The following is a 22032-nucleotide window of genomic DNA, read 5'->3' as shown; positions in this document are numbered from 1 at the left end:
TACCATGTTTAACCATACATCTTAAAATACGGCAGAAAATGACAACAGAAGTAAATACATTTGCTGATTTCACTTATCGTTGCAATTCAAAACAATTGCCAGTTGTCTACAGTGGAAAAACAGACTAAGTCACCATGATGTTACACCAACAACAACAATCGTTTCAGTATAAAGTGTCTCAATCCTTCTCAAAAACTTGTTTAATTTCTGTGTTTAAATTGAAAACTTTCAAATACTGATATCGGTATTGGCATCAAAATCGAATTCGGATGAACTGCCAATTGCATGAACTTTAGAGTGAGCCTAAGTGCTGTATCATAGGTAACTGGACTTGCTTAAGTTTCTTGTTCCACGTTCCACCTCTCATCTACTGTAAGAGTCTAACTAACTGGTGGGGAATTGCAGGCTTTAAACCCTGAGCCGTGAGTCGTTGGCCCACCTGACCATCATGTGTGTTGTTAGGGTTAGATGGGTCCAGGTGTGAATGGGTGCTAAGTCATCTGGGAAGGGATCTTCAGAACTTAAGAATGAGTCACTTAAAGTACAAAAAGACACCGTAGCCTGCGCAGGATAAACTTAGAGAAATTACAGCATGCCCTAATCAGAAATGTAGTGTGTATAGTGTAATGTCATACTCAGGTGTCATTTACTGGTCCGATGCATTGAGTAGGAGCTGTGTTGTCATAGGATCATCCACGGTTGGGTAACTGCGAGCTCTGACTCTGCTCTGGAGTGGACAGTGGGAGCCGGCAACAGGCACTTCCCAATATGAATGACTTCCTGTGCTGTGGGCCTGGACTGTGGCATCTGTCAGCCCTTCACCCCTCCCTGCTCCGTCACTCCCTCCAACTCTCCCTTACTCTCTCCACAAGCACTCCCTCCGCTTACATTTTGCCTCTCCTCCTCTCTCCCCCTCCTCATCCCTTTGCCCTCTTGCCCACTCACCCCCCTCCCTCCCTCCCCCCCAGGCTAGGGTCTGAATCACACAATGTTTCACTCGATTTGCTGGTAAATCTTCCCTCTTCACAGGCCTCTGGAGTGCCCTCCCACCTTCCTCTTCTTCCTCTTTGACCATCCCTTGCACTGCCACCCACACATCAGTTCCTGTTGATCCCCCTGACCCCCTTGTCACCCCCCATGGGCCTAATTCTGGTTGCCCCTGGGTAGGGGCGAACGCCAGGAAAGAGAGAGGGGTTGGTGGTTGTTGGCAGGGCAGAAGAAAACTGAGAGGGCCTTCACTGGAAACTCCATCAGTGGTTGGATCACTCTCAGCTGTGCTTTACTGAGAAGTCAAATGCTGGCCATGCACTTCCAGCGACCGGAGTATTTGTCTTTTTGTTTGATTTTGATATCTTTATATCTTCATCCCAGTCACCAAATATGGCACAGAGGGAAATAATTCATTCAGTCTGTATACTGAGGAGAATGTCGCTGCTTTGGATTGTGTTGTTGATCCATTTGAAACGTGAAAACATTTGGAGTGCTCTCACATTGTTAATAATAAAAAGGTTATTATGTATAATGCATTATAGTGTTTGTGGTGAAACTCGTCCATCTCTAGAGAGGGCATGTAATGATGAATAAATCATAATGATTTACAGGCCAAGTGTGTAGGATTTATGGGAGTATATTTGCGATAATATATACATATAATACAATAAATATGTTTTCTTTAGAGTATAATCACCTGAAAATAAGAATAGTTGTGTTTTCATTACTTTAGAATGAGGTGTCAATATCTACAAAGGGAGCGGGCCCTCGTCCACAGGGTCTGCCGTGTTGCACTGTCATATTTATACAGTAGCCGAGAACAGACAAACCAAACACTGGCTCTACATAGGGCCATTTACATTTTTTGCAATTTCACATTGGCTACCATAATTAGCAGCCCCTCAGTGATGAGCTGAGCAGTGCCAGAAAAATGCAGATTTTTAACGTGAAACTGCTTTATTCAGTGTTTTTGGTGGTTTAAATCACCTGGTCTGTTTGATTTGAGGAAGAAGAGACCTCTGCGGATAATTCTGCGCCCGGTAAAAACTTCCTGAACAATGAACTCTAATGCAATCCTCACTGGGAGTTTACGCTGGGTACGTGCAAGAAGATTCAGCTGGTTGCAAACTGCAATCTTCACTGCTAGATCCCTGTGAATCCCACATGCTGCTGCTTTCATATCCCCTCCCCAAAAGTGACAAACTTTTTCTTCCAAATCTTTTCAAATATCCCAAAGATAGAGATACCGAGATCCCACCAATGAAAGCTTAAAATTTAATTACATAGTTTAAGGTTACATTTTTTCATTCATAAAATCACTGTAAATTTAAAAAAAAAACACTAATATAAGCACAAGAAAAAAAAAACCCGGAGACCATTTCATTTTCTCAACTCAAGTTGCAAATATTTTTTCATGTCATGTCATTTATATTTGACTGATTAGCTGCAAAGAGAAAGAGCAGCATAAAGCATTTTTTAAGGTGATTTTATTCTTTGGGTAAAAGCATGTGCAGTGGTTGACCCACAGAATGTGAATTTTTTATAAGATCAATTGACCTTTGGTTGACACTTGACAAATGATTATCAAAACACCTCATTATCTTGCATCTCAAAGGGTTTCCAAGGGTAACTGACAACAAACATTCATGCGGTTTCAATCAATTGTCACGTCTTATTGCACGTTACCTTTGTACTACAGTTTCGGGATGAGAATATTTTCTCTTTCGATCTAGCTGATGTGTGAAAAAACTGCCAAAAGAGGTGCATTCAACAGTCTCTGTTTCCCACCATCTTTGCTCTCACGCTGATACAGGCCAATGGACATCTCATGTTTCTCCCTGCAAACCACACAGACACATGACAACTGTTATCTTTCTGTGAACACAGAAGACAAATCATGCTACATGTTAGAAACAGAAGTGAACTTGGTTTCATTAAAACATCGACTGACAGTGAATATGTCTGTGAGTATGTGAAACTGTACACATGTGCCTTCCCATGCAAAGGTGGTCACTGCGACAAAAGGGGCAAAGAGACAATACGTGCGCAAATCAGGATGAATACGTGACAACCTGCCCCTGTGTGTCTGAGAAAGTGTGTGCATATGACTTTTAGCCCCAGTGTGACTACAGAAAGTGTGCGTACTTGTGACCACACTGAAGTGAGCGTGCCCACCGCAAAGGGAGAAAATGAGAGAGAATTGGAGAACAAAAAGAGAGGCAGGCGTCAGAGGTGCAGCGCAGTGCCGTCTGTACAAATGTGGGTATGAAAAGACACACACGTATAGGCACATGTTTAGAAATACACACACAGCAGGCTGACACAAAGCCACACACCCACAGGTTTCACTTCTGCCTGGTGTGGCAGCACTCTTGAAACACCAGTGCACCGAGGTTAAGGTTCATACACAGGTCAGGGCACGCACACACACACACACACACACACACACACTTAAGACGAAAAATGCATCATGTTTTTTACTCCATGTAATGCATTTTAGAGTTGAGATATAAGGTGACAAAAACAACATCACAGTAGACACATGTATGGTACAAATACTGTACCTGCTGTTCTGTGTTTATATTAGAAGTACTTATCTGAAGTGTCTGTAAAGTGTGACTGAGACAGTTAATAGAAGTGGATGAGAAGGCCTGTAGGGCACCGAGGGAGGCACCCACACCCACCCACACACACACAAAGACGAACGTACGAGTGTGCCACTTTGCCAGTGTGTGCATGTCACTCATTATTCAGCACCAGAGTGCAAATCTGTCAGAGTTCGAGAAGCAAAGCTGGCGAAAGTGCTAAGACTTGCCCACATTGCTACAGGGGAAATAAGCACATGAGAAAATGCGTTTGTGGTGACGATACAGAATTATACTGAGATGGGGAACTTGACCCTGGGAAACGAGCAGCAGCATTGTTGTACCTCATTTGCATGGTCACACTGTCAGACTGTTTCTCAATCAGACCGTGGTGCTTATCTGCAACCTTGTGACCTCTGGGGATCGAAATGAATTCGCTCAAAAATAGTTGTAGAGTACGTGCCTTCCGCTGCAGATCAGAGGATCTTATACCCGCCTGATGTATGTACATGTGTGTGTGTGTGTGTGTGTGTGCTTCTGTGTGTGTGTTCAGCGCATGTGACAGGCTAAGTGTGTGTCAGAGCGTCGGCAGGGGTGAGAGCAGCGCTGGTTGGGGGGAGAGGTTGCGGGCGTTGGAGGGGTGGGCGAGTCTTTCTCATGGCCTCCGAGCCCTCTCTGGACCAAGTTCTTGTCTTGTGATTGGTTAACTCACAGACACTGTCACTGAGACCAGACACAGCACACACACACAAACACACACAAGTATCTCAGAGAGAGAGAGAAGAAGAAAAAGAAGAAGAGGAGGAAGAGAAACATGGACAGTTAGGCAGTCAGACAGACTGACACAAATACAAGAAGACAGAGAGAGAAAGAGTGAGCCGTAAAGACAAAGTGGGTCAAAATGAACGTGACACTGAATGTCAAAGAGTCAATGTGTCAATCAGTGTCACAGTTAACGCAACAAGGCAGCCACTGCTGCAAACATGAGCGGGGACAGTCTTTCTCTCTGTCAAAGGAAGAGTCTGCCCTCTGCTGACCGCATTCTTTAACTACATTTACAGCACTCCAACGGGTGCGTGCAGCTCGATGTTGAATGGGAGCAAAGTAAGCAGAAGTAGCAAACACAGGAAGGACTTCGTTATCTCTGATATGAAACTCTCACAGAAAACCACTCGTCTGACAAGACAGCTGGTTCACACTATTTTTAGGTCGTTTTAATGCCACAGAATCAAAAAGAGACAAATGTTTAGTTGAAAGGTCTAATTTGGTAAGACACCAGCCTGAGAATGCCACAAGGGAATATTTTCTTGTTGTTGGTTTTGTGTGTGGGGAGATAATCTTGATGAAAGTTTGGCTGGTATGATACCAGAAGTCACTCATACACAAAGCCTAATTTAATGGGATGGAAAGAGTGCTACAAAAACAACTCCAGTAAGAGCAATGATGCTCTAAAATCTGTAAAGTCAAGGTTTGAAAAGATGAATATGTGAGATTTTCTTTTCTTTATAATACCATATCACATGAACTGCCTCCTTATTTTTGTCCTTTACCGACTCCTAAAACTACCAGTAGCTGCAACCTTAAGTCACGCAGACAACCTATGGACGTCATTCCTTAAACCCGCACTTCCACCAAAGACAGTTTCACTTTAAACTAGGTGATATTGGGAGATTTAAAAACAGTTTGGTGCTGTTTGTTTTAAGCCTGTTGTTTGCTTCCTGTACGTGAAATTTTTCATGCTCTTTGTTTCAACTTTCTGCTGTTGTGTTTTTGTTTGTTTGCTCTTTCATGTGAATTCCTTTATGCTGCTGTCTTAGCAAGGACTTCCTTGCAAAACAGATTTTGAATTTCAATGGCACTATTCCCGGTAAAATAAAGTTAAATACAATTAAAAAAAAAAAAAAAAAGTACTCTGAACTAACATTCATCAGGAAATGCATATGTAGCTAATTATCATAAATGGGCTGATGTGGCATTCTGATTGTGACCTTTCAAAATTGATACACTCTCCTGACTTATTGCTCTCTAATTTATTGATGCCCTTAAAAGCGTTAACTATCTTTAATTAAAAACAAAAAAACAACCTTCTCTCAGGGGTCTAAAAGAAGTTCAATTGAGTATTATTTCTTTTGTGCAACAGCAGAGCTCTGTCATTTCAGAAGAGGTTGAGCACAGAATTAATGCAACACAGTGTGTCAAAATATCCTTCCATTTATATTGGTATCTTATGAAACTAGGCAGCCTGAGGTAATTGGTATCAACCATGTCATAACAGATTGTCCAGAAGGGAGCTAAATAACACTCAGAATTTAGGCTAAATTTTGGTTGTCATGGACATTTCTTAAAGGGGTCCCATTAACTCTCACTTCAAGATATCTGAATGAAAATTGGTTCTATGTGTACCCATACACAACTGTGTGAATGTTAGTCCATGCACATCAGATAGTTAGTAATATTGACTGTTAAATAATAAACCAAAGTATATCAGTATGTGATTCCTTAACTCTCATTGACATATTAAGTTCAGTTATGGCCCCGTCTGGCCACCTTTGTGAAAAACTTCTGGCGGCACCGCTGCTCAGTAGATTAACTGACAAGAAGGGCAGTCGCTCAGTGGTAAAACTGCACCTTCATGTGTCAGACACTGCTGAGCCAAAGCTGCGTCAGGAGACAGGAGTCTGTTTATAGGTAGCCTCGGGCACACAGAGCCGGCCATTAGTCACAAGCTAATGGTTGTCTTTAATATGCAGAGTCATATAGACAGACATTAACAAGGCACTGACCCAGAGCAGGCAGGATTAAAACAATAGTTTACACAGTAGTCTCTGCTGAGCCGCACATAAATCACCTTCAGTATCAACACACCATAAGAGTGTTTCTATAGATTATACACACCCAAAAGTGAGTGTGTACACAGACGCCCTCAAGCAGGTCTGGCACTTTAGTGTTAGCACAAGTGGTAAGGCTGTTTATCCCACAGCCGGCTGGTAATCCCTCTGTTAGGCTAAGCGCTGCCCTTAGAAGTACGGGATGCACACGCGCCACGTGTGGGCACACACACACACACACGCTCATAATCATGTGTTTAAAATAAAGTGAGTGGACTCACTTCAAAAGGCCATTACGATTGACACGGGTTGAAGGATAGGCTGGAGTTATTCCACAGTTTTCCTATTGTCAACTCATTCCATGAAAAGATTAAAACCATCAATGCCTTACTTTAACCCTCACCACCACAGACATAACCCTTACACAACATAAGCCTCATGTTATGTCATTGTAAACCTCATTTTGCAATAATGTCCTTATTAGCTTTCAAACTCAAACAAACCTTCCCAGAATATAAGTAGGAAAGAGAAACCAACACACAAACTGCACATACAGCTGTAGACACAACAGCCCTCGCACACAGATGTGTACAATACTGATGCAGCACAACAAAAAACATCACATTAACAATGTTTCAAGGGTTCTCCAGTGTCCAGCCCGCACATTTTAAGAAGCATGCTGGCCTTGCCTTTGTCAGAGCACTGCTGCTGTGTGTGTGTTTGCCAGTGCTGACGAGAGGCGGTAACCCTGGCAACAGCTGCCGAGGTGCTGCTATCTCTTCTCCTTGCCCACTGATACCCATCGCTCGCTCTACTGCTCCCTCTCCTGTAGTGAGTCATGATGGTGTTCATCAACTTCCTGTGCAACAACTCACTCTGATCCTCCATAGTGCACCAAGGATGTTACGTGTTGTGCTCGAGTGTCAGCATGTGCTACTGATTAAATGACTGCCCTTTGTTGATCTGTTTTATCATGAAATAGTCACTCACTGAAACTGCCTGAGCTTCAAATGGAATATGACTGATTTCTTAAAAACCTGGGGGATCATTTGCTTCAGTCAAAAAGTTTTGTTTTTTTTTAACTGAAGTCCCCACACACACCTTTTTTGGTACGGCTTCACAAAAGTCAACCTCAGACGTCTTTTACGACATCACTTCTTTTCATGTGGTTTTATCACTCTCTCTGACGTTTCCCACCAGGTGACAAGTGGTACGTGTCTAGAAGTGTTCATCTGTGTGTTTTCACTCCCACGCAGGCCACCGTATGATCACCACTGTGATGGAAATAGACCGTGTCAGAGCTTGATTTTTACTACTGACAATGCTGATACCAACGGAAAAACTTACTGGTTTGAACATCACAGCTAAATTCATATGTGTGATTTCTGACGCATGAAACAAATACATAAACATGTGTGAATGCATATTCTCACACTCTTAAGAATACCTGCACAGTTTCAGTCTTTTTTTCTGCTTACCTTTCCAGAGCTTTTTCCTCTCGCGTCCAGCTGCCCATGTGTCTCTGTGATACATGTGTACAGGTGGAAGATTGTTATATTGTTACGAGCCAGCGCTGTGATCCAGGGGTTTCCAGCATCCGATATGCAGAGAAGATAAGGTCTGTTTGAAAGGCTAGCCACTCTGGTTAGCCAAGTCCAATTCAAGGCCAACAACAGCTGGCTTGGCATACACACACCTTCATCTGTCTGATCTGGCCCCAGACGCTGACAGCAGATTATAATCGCATCCATTCAAGATCCAATCACTGTTTCTGGAACAGAGAGAGGAGTGAATGAGAAATATGCATCTTAGCGCAAGCATATGTGTTTCATTCATGATGAAGACTTCTTAGAGCAAAGTGTACTTTTCATTGTAGGGATACAGATACAAATGCAAGGGAAGTCTGAGTCACTTGTTTAAGTCTGTGTCTGTGCATGTGTGGCCTATTACTACGAAGTGTGAGCTGAGTTCAGAATAAAAGCAAACCACAGTGAGGCAGAAGCAGAACACCAAATGCTACCAGAGATAAGCGAACACACAGGACCAGATAGAGATGCCAAAAAGCAGCTTCCCTTTGCTCAGAGATGCCCAGAGATAAAAGAGCCCTTTTGCTTTTTTTACGACTTCAAATTCACACCATGTACTTCTCCAGTAATGTTTATTTATGAAATATAAAAATGTTCATGCACAGCTGATAAATACAGATGTTTTGCATGTTCTCAGCTCTGCCTCTGATTTCCTTGGAAATCCTTTGAAACTTTCTTTGTCTTCCTGGTGTTCCCAGTGGTTAAGAAAGCACTGTCTTACTCATGAAGCTAAGAAATCTGTTTATTTCATGAGCTGCTCGCCACAGTATGTTGAAGCTGATCATTTCTGAAACTAAATAATCATACAAGCAGTTTTTCCAGGTGTATTTTTCAGAACTGGTTGCCTCTTAAATACTGACAAATGTTGATATGTGGTGGAAAGCAACATAGTACTTATACTCTAGTGATGTGCTTCAGGGTATACTTTGTAGATTTTCAACTCTAAGTAATGTGTGTAAATTCACTGCGGTAAACTTGCCTCCATCCTGACAGCGCTCAGATATCCCTGCTCATCTCTCAGCTTAAATCAGATGGATGATGAATTTTGTGGCATTTAGCTGATTTTCACAGGGCTGTTGCTCTAACTACAATTGTACTTCGACATTTTCATATGCCTGCCACCACAGGCACAAAGAGTGAAGATGCAATAAAAATAAAATTAAATTCTAATTCATTTGTGTGTCTCAAACTAAGAATAAATGATATAACTAGGCAGTGCTGATCAAATATGAACCCAGACTCTGTCATTGTATTGCCTATTTCTTACCTAGAATGTCTTCAGAAACATATTTTAGTGCACTTTTTGGCTGTAATATGAGAATTTGCGAACAGGAAGTGGGCGCCGTACTGTTGCCTGTATTGTAAAAATGAAGGCTGAGATCAAACAGTAAAACTAGGCAGCACTGATTAAATACAAACCAAGATTCTATTACTGCATTGTCTATTTTTAACCTAAAATGTTTTCAGAAACATATTTCAGTTTACCATTTAACTTAAATTTGAGATGGTTCATTCCCAGCCAGCTACCCTATTGTTTCCTGTGGAAAAACACCCAAGCTCACATTACGTCACCCACCAGCAGATGTGTTTATTGGTCTGTTGCAGCACAGTGAATTCTGGTGGTTGTAGGTTTTCTACCTCTTGAGTAAAAGAAAATGCTACAGACCTTTACCTCTGTTTTCTCTGCTCATGTAGCACCAATCTATTTACATCTTTCTACTGCATAGACAGTCCAGTTTTATGGAAAGACCATTTTTCCAGCACTGAAATATATCTTCACGTACGGTTAAAAAGCTTTTGATACCAGTTACTTCAAAAGATCTGGTAACAAATAAAATATAATGCATTTTTATGGATTTATAGATTCATCAGCATAATGTAGTTAGGATCAGTCCCACCTGACAACATTAAAATACTGCTGACACATTTATCCATCACTAATAATAATCCAATATCATATAGCCAATAGATAAAACTTTAAAGGGGCCATTTAGCATAATGAGAACTTTTGAAATACTTGGAGTATTTTTTTTTTACAGGTAGTTCTTTTATACTTTTATTTGAGTAAAATTTTGAATACAGGAGTTTATTTATAATTATATAATTCATATATATTTTTTAAATTGTTGTATTTATACTTTTACTCAAGGGCTTGGGTACTTCTACCACAATTACTTATTCTACACACCTCTTATTAGATAGATACCTGACAGTTATTGCGGTAAACCCAAATTAGCTCCTCATCAAGCTTCATTAGCACTTTACATAAAATATATAACATGTTTGAACAGAGAAAATGTTTCCATGCAACATCTGAGAGGAACTTATATATAACAAATTGACTAACTTTCACATGGAAAAGAGCGTGAGTGTTTTGCACTTGGAGTAGGAGAAAAGAGGAGGCCTTACTGTAGGCGGAGTGTAATTTATATTTTGGTCGATGGATGATGTGTTTAGCAGCTACCTAATACCAACACTGTAATACACTGTGCAATTTATCTCATCACTGTACTGCAGTGGATTGAACAAAGATGTGTATAATGATTTTCTGCTACACAATCTTTGACTTTTTGCCTGGAGATAGGGAACTGAGAAAATGTGCATAATACATTCCTGTGTCAAACAGGACTTGGAAAAATAAACACAGTCTTTGCCACATGACCTGTAACATTTATATCCTTCAAAATATGATAAAAGTAAATCTTTTCACAAATACAAAGTAGCTCTAAGCAATGCAAATCCTCACTCCTTACGCAACACAACTCTCTTAAGATCCTCAATTACAAGACACATATGCAAATATAAAGAAAGATGCATGTTTTAGGCATGTTTACACAGATTCAAAAGTCCTGTCTACATCCTGTGGAAAAAAAAGCACCACAGAGAGATAGAAGGTATGAGAAGCTGCTGCTGCTGCTGATTTTAGATTATATCATTTGGCTCACAACTGCAGGTTCATTTATCATGTGAGAGAGGATTGTGACATTTATGGCAGGAAGAAGGCCTTCCAAGGGTTTGAGGGCATGGCAAAAGCACAGAGATGGAGACTGTAAGTGAGGCCAGGACAACGCTGGAGCTGACTGGGTCTGGGACCTCTGGGAATTGGTGAAGCCCTGAGGAGCCAGTGGTGGTTTAGGTTTCTGCCCTGACACACTCACAAAAGCTACACAAACATACACACGCAGAGACATGCAAACAACCTGAGCATGTGGTGTCACTGCTGTGCTTGCATACGAACAAATAACACACAGAGAGAAACAAACATTAATTTAATATGCAATGCACATATGCATAAGCACATAGACACACAGCAACACACACACACTGATGTATACGGAGGGGTAAAGTAAAGTCTCGATTTAGCTACTTCACTTCATAGAAAATGAGACCTGTCAGCGATGAATTACACTTGTGGTGCAGTGTTCCATGGACTGTAATGGTGCATAAAACATCCAACAACCACTGATTTACTTTTGCTTTTAATTATTGCTTGGCCTCATACAGTGTGTGAGTGTGTCTGTGTGTGTGTGAAAGTGTGGGAGCAGGACCCACAGAGTGCACTCACAGGGCAGAGGTAACTTCCACCCTCCTTGTGCATCGCAACACAACGGCAAACCACAAAGTCACTTCTGCTACCTCTACTGGAACAAAAGGTCAAATATGATCCTGAAGCTACTTTCAGTCCAGTCCAGTTCCCTTTGAGCGCTCGTCTGTAAGATGTATGATTTCTCCTTTTTGACTGATTCACTTATAAATATGGTACTTGTAGTTGTAATGCTCTAAAAAGGCTGTAGCATGCGCACTGACACAAAAGGAATTCATAACCTAGTAAAATTCACCTTGTGATTCTGGTTAAATTAGTAACTTTTGTGTATTCATTTTTAGGTTTTGCCTCAGTATTTTAATCCCAGTGGGTCATCATGTCTTAAAATTTTACTATCTAGGTATTTTAATTGTGCGCTTTCATGTCTTTTCATTCTTCTCATTCAACAGCAGCTTTAGGACGCTGATAACGGCCTTCATACCTTACTAATCTTTCATGTTGCAACAAATTAAGCTGAACACATTTCAGTGTCCCTCAGAATTATACTCTACATGTATAAGGCATTACAAAATCAGACCACAGTAGCATGAAATCGATTCATAACTTTAAGAATGATCAGATCACGTTACACGAGCAAAAGCAGCTTTCATAAAAAACTCCGCTCTTCTCTATTCAGGTGAAGTGAAACTGGCCGCAGAGACAGAATACCACAGTGGCCGAATGCTAAAGGTCCTGACCCCTGGGTCAGCTGAGTTGCAGCATGTGTGGGACTTGAAAAAAACGCAGCAGTAGAGAGAAGCTTCTGACGCTGGCCGCCTGTGTGGCTTCCCCATCGGTCGCTGCTTCCCTGTCTGCAGGGGAAGCAGGACAGTGCCAGGGTGCAATGTTTTATGAGCTGGTCTCAACCAAACTCACCACATTCCCACAAGCACTGCATTGAAGGACGTGACTCTGGCCACGCAGCTGCTGCAGCCAGACCACAGGGAGCGTGCACCATGCATCATAACACATACACATACACACATATATACTTACATATACGTGCACATTGCAGACCGGGGCAGAACGGTTGACTCATAGGGCTTTCGATAAAAAACACAAGAAATGGCACCACTTGTGTTTAATTAATGAGGAGTGATGAATCATCGGGCCCTTTAAGCACTGAGCTGAGCGAATAAACTGCATGTACAAAAAAAAGACAGTCTGCACTTGAGATTCAGTAACTAGCTTGTCCAGAGCTTTCAGCTGTTTTTCATGGCCTTCTTCAACAAGTTGAAACTTACTCTGTTGAAATCACATGACCCAGACACATAACGACACCTAAGACAGATTTTTTAATCATAGGGATGTGTTCCCAAGCTAAGAACGAATCCAAATCCTCAATCAGTCAAGAAAAAGAGTTAATAAATAATCTACACAAATAAACAATTTAGCTCACAAACAATAATAACAATTAAACAATAAAAGAAATGCAAATTATTGTGCCCCAGATGGCTTTTGCCTTTTCATTTTCTACTACTTCAATGCTCTTCACACACTCGAGTTGGGGGTGGAGTTGGAGAGAGAGTTTCCCACACCCCCCCTTGGGTGTTGCCCTGCAGTCACGTTTGTCACCTTTAAGAAGATCTGCATCACTTTGTGCCACCTACTAAATCATTTACATTTGCGTCAAAAATTGATATCTGTTTATGTAACAGCTGAGCTTTCCTATATCTTCTTTACATTAGTGCACACCTACTCATTTTGTGGCGTTCTCCCCCTTTAAATGAGATATACCGTATGAGTCAACCCCTGCGTGTAACTTTGTTTGCTTCCCAGACTGTGACGTTAGACCCCACTGACTCACTGTTGATGTCAAAAAAGTTCTCGGTTGCATTGTTGATCGTGCCAACAAAATCTTTTATCAAAAATAGGGAAGTTTTTAATTTTTACACACATTTTTGTGTTGTAATTAGACAGAGAAAAGGCAGAAGTAATGAGAAAATGATCGCTATATATTACGTGATAGATTTAAGAGCTGGATTTGACAGAAACCCAAAGGGATTCATTCTTGAATAAGTTCTATGTCTGTCTCAGTAAAAAGTTTCCTATGATTATATGATGGCTATAGTATCTATAAGATAATAGATATCTGAGGCAAGTGTCATTTGTCTGTGTAGAGCATGACAAGACTAACCCTGACTTTACCCCGAACCCAATCCTAATATGATGAACCAATCGTGAGATGAACCGCAACTGATTAACAACTATAAATTTATTTCCACTGTACCATCACCTGAAACTCTTTAGACATCTTTCTGAGACATCTGCACACTAGATATGAAGTTATCTGACGCTGTATTTGAGCACTAGTAGCTCTATGGAGCAATATACATGATACAAACAAAACAGTTCCCCATTCTGTGCACGCTCACAAGGACGCACTTATGTGAACTCCACAAGGAGCATTTAAGTCAAAGGTGAATATGATGCCCGTTTACTTTGTCTTTCTTGTTTTACTTTGTCTTTCTTTCCAGGCCTCTACTCTCTGGGTGAGAGATAGCAAGTTATCATATGGAGTGTATGAGCAATAGTAGTTCTATGGAGCAATGTGCTTGATACAAACAAAATAGTTCCCCATACAGTGCATGCACTCGTGTGAAGTCCACAGGGAGCATTTAACTCAGTGTTGAGTATGATGCCTGTTTACTTTGTCTTTCTTGATTTTTAACCTTCTTTTGCCACCTAAACTTTGAGCTCCAGGCCTAAACTCTCTGGCTGAGAGGAGGACCTGGTATTAAGAAAATGTTGGCCCTGTCACCATGTGAGAATCCTTTGCACCGTAACTCCAGCCAAATAATGTTCCCTACTAGCATAAACTAGTCTACAAATCTATGAAGGGTGGACGTGTAGAATTCCGGTGGCCTTTCCTGACTGTCACACAGTCGAGTTAGTGCCATATGCCGTAATAAAACAAAGGTTTCCATGTTTTGCTCCAGCGTGGCACTCAAACAAAGCGATAAATACTTGACAGTGCTTATGAAAATCATGAGCGCAAATTACCATGATCTTTTCAAAAGCAGATTTTGAAAAGGAAGGCATTCAGTGGGTTTCGAGTGTGTGTTGGCATATCCTGTGTGAGGTTGACCAGAGATAGATTACACACCCAGAGTGTGTGGTGACCTGCGCTGCAGCCAACCAGCAGCGGTTTAGATTGTAACTCTAAATCATTTCATATCACAGCCATATCGGCTCTTCCCATGGCAGTTAGGAGCCGCAATCTCAACCCACACAGCTGCTACAGGAATGTACAATGAAACTAACTCAGTTTTCAACAAGTTCACACATTTAAACAATTCACACATATTAAAAATTTCTGTATGAAACATCCAAATATGGACTTGGTCTGCAGCTGACACAATGACATGCTGTAGCATCATACACCTGCAATGTGTAGAAATAAATATACATCAGCGGGGAAGTGACATACATTCCAGTGCAGTTGTTCATATTGGAACATACAGTATTCTTGAAAAATAGATGTGAGTCAGCAGAGACTCGGATGAAAGCAGGACGTCAATAACTTCAATTTATGAAATCTTTAACTCAAAGAAAAGTGACTAAAGCTTTCAAAGTCACGGAGAAGAAGCAAAACTGGGTCTCTGAAGGAGAAGCTGGAGAAGCTGAATAACTAATTTCAATCGGTTTATGAGTTTGCTGTGTGCCTATGGGGAGATTTATTTGACAGTGATGTGTTAAAACATACATACATACAGGTACTGGAGCTGTCAGTGAAATTTTTTCAGACCAACACTGACATCTATTGGTGGACTGATCTCTAAACATGTAGAAAGAAACATTGTGTAAAGTGTAATTTCAGTCTAAAAAATGGCATCATAAAAAGAAAATACGTCTTTTAATGAATTTACTATCTCAAGTTTTTAAAGCATTCCACAGTAAACAAGTGGATCACTCAGTGAGCCTGTTGTTTGTTTGAGAAACTGATTGATATCTAAAATGAATAAGAATTTAGAACACACAAAATGTCTTGTCATATATGTGAAAACACTGATTAGGTCTTTTTAAATGACAAGATATCACAGGTCAGGGGAACACTGACAACATGAGAAATGTGTTTCAGTTCTTAATACACGCAGTTCAAAAGTACCTGAATTCAATTTCTGGTGAACACTGAACACTGGCTACAGATGCCCAAACAGACTTCTCTTAAAATGAATGAAACAGTAACCACGTCAAACAACTAACACCTGGTAATGACACTTAATAGCACCTATTCTACTCTGTTAGAATGATTGCTGGGTTGTGCACTGCTATTAAAGGTCTGAATCATCTTACGAAAAAGTTTGATTTTTGAAGGAAGAATGGTCTGTGTGGCTGAAATCATGGAACATGTGGCATTCGTCCCCTTAAAATACATATAGGACGTCACAATGGAAGCATGGTCATGCGTCAGTGGAGGGGAAAAACACTTCTGATGTAAACATGCTGGTTTGATAAAACATGTTAGTCATGTTAGCCCTTGGTCACAGACAGTATAAGCGATTTTTAAAAGCCTGATATTTGGAGGAACATTTATAAAAATGCTAATATTTTTGGGCTTGATCTATGGGGCACTTATGTAAAACATGGAGGTGGCATAAAGCAGCAGATATCCAGCTACGTCTTACAATACCGGCACCTTTCTGTGTTCCTCTGTCAAGGTTAGCTAGGGGAGATAATACAAAGATGTGTGAGCGTGTGCGCGTGGGGGAGGGGAGGGGGGTGTGGGGGGTGAGTCATCTGGATGAGTCATGTGCGGTGTGTGTGGACAGCTCAGGGAAGGATGGATAGGGAGAGGAAGACTGGGGTGTGGAGGCCAGAGTGGAATAGCTAAGGTGTCACAGTGCCTAAATCGAGCTATAGTTGAGGAGAACAGATGTGTTAAGTTGCTGTCGGTGAGCATACAGTGTGTGTGGAACCTGCTGCTACTGTACGCTCCTCCTGATACATTTTTAATGTATTCCTGTGAGACAGAATGATGAATATAGTCTAATATCATTTCTATGAGCTCCAGCTTGTAGTGTTTGTTTATTACCAGTAGGGGGCTCTTGAATATGCAAATTCAAGGCAACATCTCAAAGGGAGCTATACAGAAGAGGAGCAGAAAGTGTCTGGGGACTGTGAGAAAGTTTCACAAGAAAAAGGCAGCCAGATAAGAGAAAGAAGACGTGTTGGCTTTCCCGACAAGCTGCTGAAGAAAATCTGGGTGCCTGGAAATTGTGGAGTATTTCATTGATACATGGTTTCATTCAGAGCTCATCCTCTCACTCTCCCACTTTCTCAACAGCTTTCTCACCCCTCTTTTTCTCTACGTCCCTTAGAGAATAGGTTCACATCAAACACTGCTGTATTTCCCTACAGTGATATGCCACTCATTCATGCCACAGACAGGCTGAGATATTTACATTAATGAGAAATTAGGGTTTCTAATGAACGGCGGGTATGAAAGTAAGCACAGCAGCTGTACAGGAATATTTCTTTGGTTGGAGGAGTCGTGATCAGCTGAGTCAGACTGACGACTTTGTCCAAATTTATCTGAATTATCCTCAGTGAGTCAGTGGAAGACTCCAGGTCTATACCTCGATCAAACAGCCCTCTGCCTTGAAACAACCAGTGACGAACACACTGTATCCATGCGCACAAGGCAGGACGGCGCCAACTTTACATGCTGCATCTGACTTAAAAGAAAAAAAGGAGGGTAGCATCAGGCATTGTGATGCACTGACTGGTAGGATGACACATGTGGAGCTGCAAAAGACTTTTTCCCCCCCCCTCTCTCCTCTACAGAGCCCATACCTGTACCGGTGAATGAACAGTCACGTCTGGTGGAATCAAACTGCCTTCGGGTGATCCTGTTTAATTAATTCTCACCCACTAACACTGGCTTTCCAACGGGGAGGGGGTGAGGGAGAGCTGAGGAGGAGGAATGGGGGCGAGGGGTGGTGTGATGAAAGATTCATGAGCAGTGGTGATGTTAGAATGAAGATAGGGGTTTTATGTCAATGTTAGTGAAAGGGATGCTGTAACCAAATGAGCCCCTGAATACATATGCATGAGAACCATGTATCACAATACATTCAGAGGAATGAGTATGTGAAATGGCAGTAATGGAGGAGAATACTCTCATTACTTTGCTTTATCGTTGCACTGAGCAAGGGGTAATTCCCTATTTTGACAACGTACTGTAGCACCGCTGTTGACATGGCTCTAGGCCCTCGGTTCTAACAAGCTGCAGATTGGAAACCAGGCTGAATTATTGTCAATGTTGCGCCTCAGTGCATGTAAAACTATGCAGCTGTGGTAGAATGAGGGACAGAGAGAAGGAAAGAAGGAGAGAGTGTGACTGAGTGGGAAGGAAAGAGGAAGAAAAAAATGATGGGGGGGGGGGGGGGGGGGGACGAGCAGGAAGAGGAAGAGTGGTAAAGCTGAATACTGATGAGATGTGTATGTGAGAGAGAGGGGGAGAGGAGGAGAGGTGGGGCAGGAGCAGCACTCCGCAGGTGAATGCTGAGCCCTGTGGGGTCTCTCTTTCCCTTCCTTTCTATCTGCAAAACGATGCCAGTGTAACCAGCACACAGAGAAACGGACAGAAACAGGCCAGGTGGGAAAAGATAGGGAAGCAGATAGAGAAGGAGTGTGAGGGATAGCAAGGGAATTAAAAGACGGCAGTAGTGGGGGGCATCACTTGCAGAATAAAAATGACACAAGGGATCAGACAGTGTGTACAGAGGCATTCCCTGGACATCAAAGCGGCATCACCACAGTCTTCCTTCCTGCTTTTTCTCCAGCCTTCTGTCTCTCTGTCTTTTTCTCTTTCTGACACATGCAACTGCTGCATTGGAGAGCAGTTTTTTTAAGTGAAGGGGGGGGGGGTGAGGTGGGGAAGCTGGAGATGTTACTCCTGTACAACTTAAGAAAAGAGGCAATCTGATGCGAGGAGTTGTGAAATACAGCCTGAGGGGGAAATTGTGGGGGCAGAGGGGGGTTGAAATGAGCAAAAGAACATGAGGTGCACTGAGATTTTTTTTTACTCCCAGTGACGTATTACTTTTTTCATACTTAATTCATGACATCGCTGTGAGAGCATTGATGGCTGGTGCTGGCATTTGTGTGAGTAAGAGTACTGACCAGCGCTACCTTTGATTCTGTGTGACTTATTAATGTTTGCCTCATTAGTTTGTATAACTCATCACATCGTCAGGTCTCCCTTCTCCAGATAACTCTCCGCACCTCTTAGAGATTTGTGCTTCATGATTTAATGAGCGTGTGGTGGGAGGTGTGAAGGTGAAGCCATAGCTTTTAGAAACCTAAATCTAAATTATTAACATCATTAAAAATCATTAGTAGGATTTTCAATCAACAGTCATTGGGTTTTAATAAACTGCTTACCATAATGTTCTGGGGATAGAGATTCTTTGAAATATTGATTAAAAATAATTATGATGGTAAACTGAGCAGTAATATGGTAATATTGACCTGATTAAGCAAATTGGGTATTGGGCATGACCAAATTTAGTAGTTTATTTTTTAATGTCATTATTAAAATCAATATTTCATCTATAAGCTCCAATTATTTAGTCATGGTAAATTGCTAGCAAAGGTTACACTATTGTAACCCTGTTCTATTAGCACAGGTGGAGTGTGGATTCTATCGGTAATACTCCTCCAATCCCAAGCATGAATTTGCCAACTGAAATATGCACAAGCTTAGCCAGCCAATCAGGATGTGCCTACTGGAATACATGTGGATCCCACATACTTAGGAGCTGTTTGACAGTCTAACATCCTATACCGGCTTCAGCGAGCAGTGTAGGAGCAACAGGGCCCCTACCTAGAGGGATCTTTCTGTGCTAATAGAACAAGGGTCACAACATCATAACCTTTGTTCTATCTCACACAGGCTCCGCCCTCTACTGGAATCTATGGGTACAGCGGGTGGAGCCCAAAGAATGAACATCCTGTCATGTCATATATTGACGAGCCACACTGATCCTTACCAGCTAATGCCAAAAACGTGACAAAACAAGCTCAGAGGTTAAGTAAGTAATTTACTGTCCCCTGTGAAGCACACATTCCCAGCATTCCCATTTTCATAACCACTGCTCTTACTGTGGCCAGCTTAAAAACATCAGTCAACTATAGCTTTATAATGATTTTTTTTTTTTTTTTGCTGCATTTTTGTCTTTACTAGTTATCAGCAAGCTACAGACTGAGAAAAAATAATTTATTTAACTGTGTAATTCAAAGGCTAATGCCGGCAGCTGACAGCAACATTTCTGGCAGCACTACACCCCTGCATCTTGCTTGGCAAGGACTCAACGCACAAACCTGCTATTTTTGAATACCTATCAAGAGAGACTCTCAGTCCAGCCTGTTCTTGTGGACAATAAATGACTTCCCTCTCCATCACCCGTGAAAAGGAAATACAGCAAGAACTGCACGGAGCAGTGAGCACAGCAACCCCCCTACATTTAAGACTACTGTCTGCTGTGGGAGCGCTTCATAGATCAAGGGTTTAGGTACATGTCTGTATGGGATGCGTAAGGTTCTTAAGCCCTGTTTCCACCAAATACTTTCTGTATGGTACCTTTGGAACCAAAAGTGGTACCCAAACCCTAGGTCCCTTTAGCGTTTCCACAGCAAACAGTACTCTTAAATGTGGGTGAGGTTGTTGTCAGTCACTGCTCCGTCCAGGACTCACTGTATTTCCACTTAACCGTTGACACAGATGGAAATTTGCACCTGATTTATGGGCCCCAGAATGGGATTGCATGCCAACCTTTTTCTGAAAAAAATAAAAATAAAAAATAGAACAGGCTGCAGTGAGAGTCTCTCACAAAGGGATATTTGAAAATAGTGGGTTTGTGCTCCCTGTCAGGCAAGCACAGGAGTTTAGTGTTGCCAGAGCCCACATGAACAACGCCCCACAATGCTTTTTTTTTCCAAGTGAAGATTAGAATATATGTACTTCACATAATCTAGTTGAAATTGATATATTTTTTAATGCCTGAAGATCTGCTCATTACTAAAAGTGTACAACTTCCAAGAGAGACAATAAAAACTACTGGCATTTTCAAAGATTGATTCACGTCGTCATTTCATGCATTGAGTAACATTCCACCTTAAAGGTTGCCGGCAGTCTGCCCAGTGAATTAAGTTATGTCTCTCTCAGTCTACAGCTGCTCTAAGAGGCAGCAAAACATCCTTTCATTTTATAGTTATAGTTATAGTTTACTAATATATGTAAGACTTGCCATGGAATGAACAGTGGTTACATGAGCCTCAAAACCAGCCACAACTCAACCCTGAGCAGAGTGATTGTTCACTATTGACCAGTCAACAGACTGCAGTGTTCACAGCTCCACCTTTTAGTACGAGATCTTTGTGCAAGGTACCCCAACAGAGTGCTGACCAAAAATGGGGATGGTACGAAACGGTTCCATTGGTACCATCCACAACTTTTCACAGTGGAAACTGGAAAAAAAGAGTACCAGATTGAAGTGAACTGTACCAGACTGCTTGGTAGAAACAGGGCTTAAAAGTACTGTACCTAAAGTTTTTGGTGGAAACCAAATCCTGCTTTGGGCCCCCAAAAGTCTAGGGCTGGCCCTGCATTAAAGCCAGCAAAATTATAGGAACACACCAGAATATGGTACAACAAGGACTGCAAAAACTCAACGTTTATGGAGCTTGTAGCGTTCAATTCGAGAGTGTATCAACACAAATCTTGGAGCCAGATTTTGCCATGTGGTTATACTGAGCTTTTGTTACACTGTAAGGTGATCCTATTATTTTGTCTAGCCCATGGATATCCTGAACACATAATAATCCATTTAACTCAGGTGAAGAGACAATCGCCCTGGACACACTGTCAACATGATCATCAGCTGGTTTAAGAGCTCCATAGGATTAACTTCCTGTCAGTCCAGTACTGCCAACCCCACAACCACTTGCCATGTGTGATGTCCCCCTTTGGTATGATGTCTGTATATCATGTTTATTCATCAGCCCATCCTGTGTAATTCTTATTCTTCATCCCATAGATATTTACCTCATCCTTGTCGCTCTCCTGCTTACACTTAACAAGTGAATCATCACTGTCACTCCCCTCCCTCTTCTGTTAACAGCAGCTTTCTCGCTTGTACGCTCACACATGGAAAATCAGCCATCAGCAGCCAGTCAAAGAACACCACCTATGAAAAGGAGACAGGTATGTGAGAGAGGCACGAAAACAGAAAAGGAAAAGATATTACAAAGATAGAAACATGCTGAGAACGCATTATCATTGTTCATTATATAATCATATTCTGTTTACACCATTTTCTCGTTTCCAAGTCATATTTAGTATGATGGATGCACCTGTACACATCCTCCGTACATCTACAGTAAAACAAGGTTCAGGAAGTTTATCTTTAACTGACCAAAACCCCTGAACATTTCCTAGCAACTGCTGCAACTTG

At 41.6% G+C, this 22032-nt stretch overlaps 1 long non-coding RNA gene across 1 annotated transcript; it reads right to left on the bottom strand.

The window, feature by feature from the left end:
• Positions 1 to 2196: 2196 nt before the first annotated feature.
• Positions 2197 to 21761, bottom strand: LOC144462850 (uncharacterized). The gene is made up of 3 exons (XR_013491028.1): positions 21624 to 21761; positions 7882 to 8174; positions 2197 to 2828 (listed from the first exon to the last, which is right to left on the bottom strand). It is a non-coding gene; the product is annotated as an uncharacterized LOC144462850 (long non-coding RNA).
• Positions 21762 to 22032: the final 271 nt, after the last annotated feature.

The sequence above is a fragment of the Epinephelus lanceolatus genome, chromosome 4, assembly GCF_041903045.1.
Source record: "Epinephelus lanceolatus isolate andai-2023 chromosome 4, ASM4190304v1, whole genome shotgun sequence".
NCBI lineage: Eukaryota > Metazoa > Chordata > Actinopteri > Perciformes > Serranidae > Epinephelus > Epinephelus lanceolatus.
Note: the sequence above shows the minus strand (reverse complement) of the source record. Positions and strands in the feature narration are given on the sequence as shown.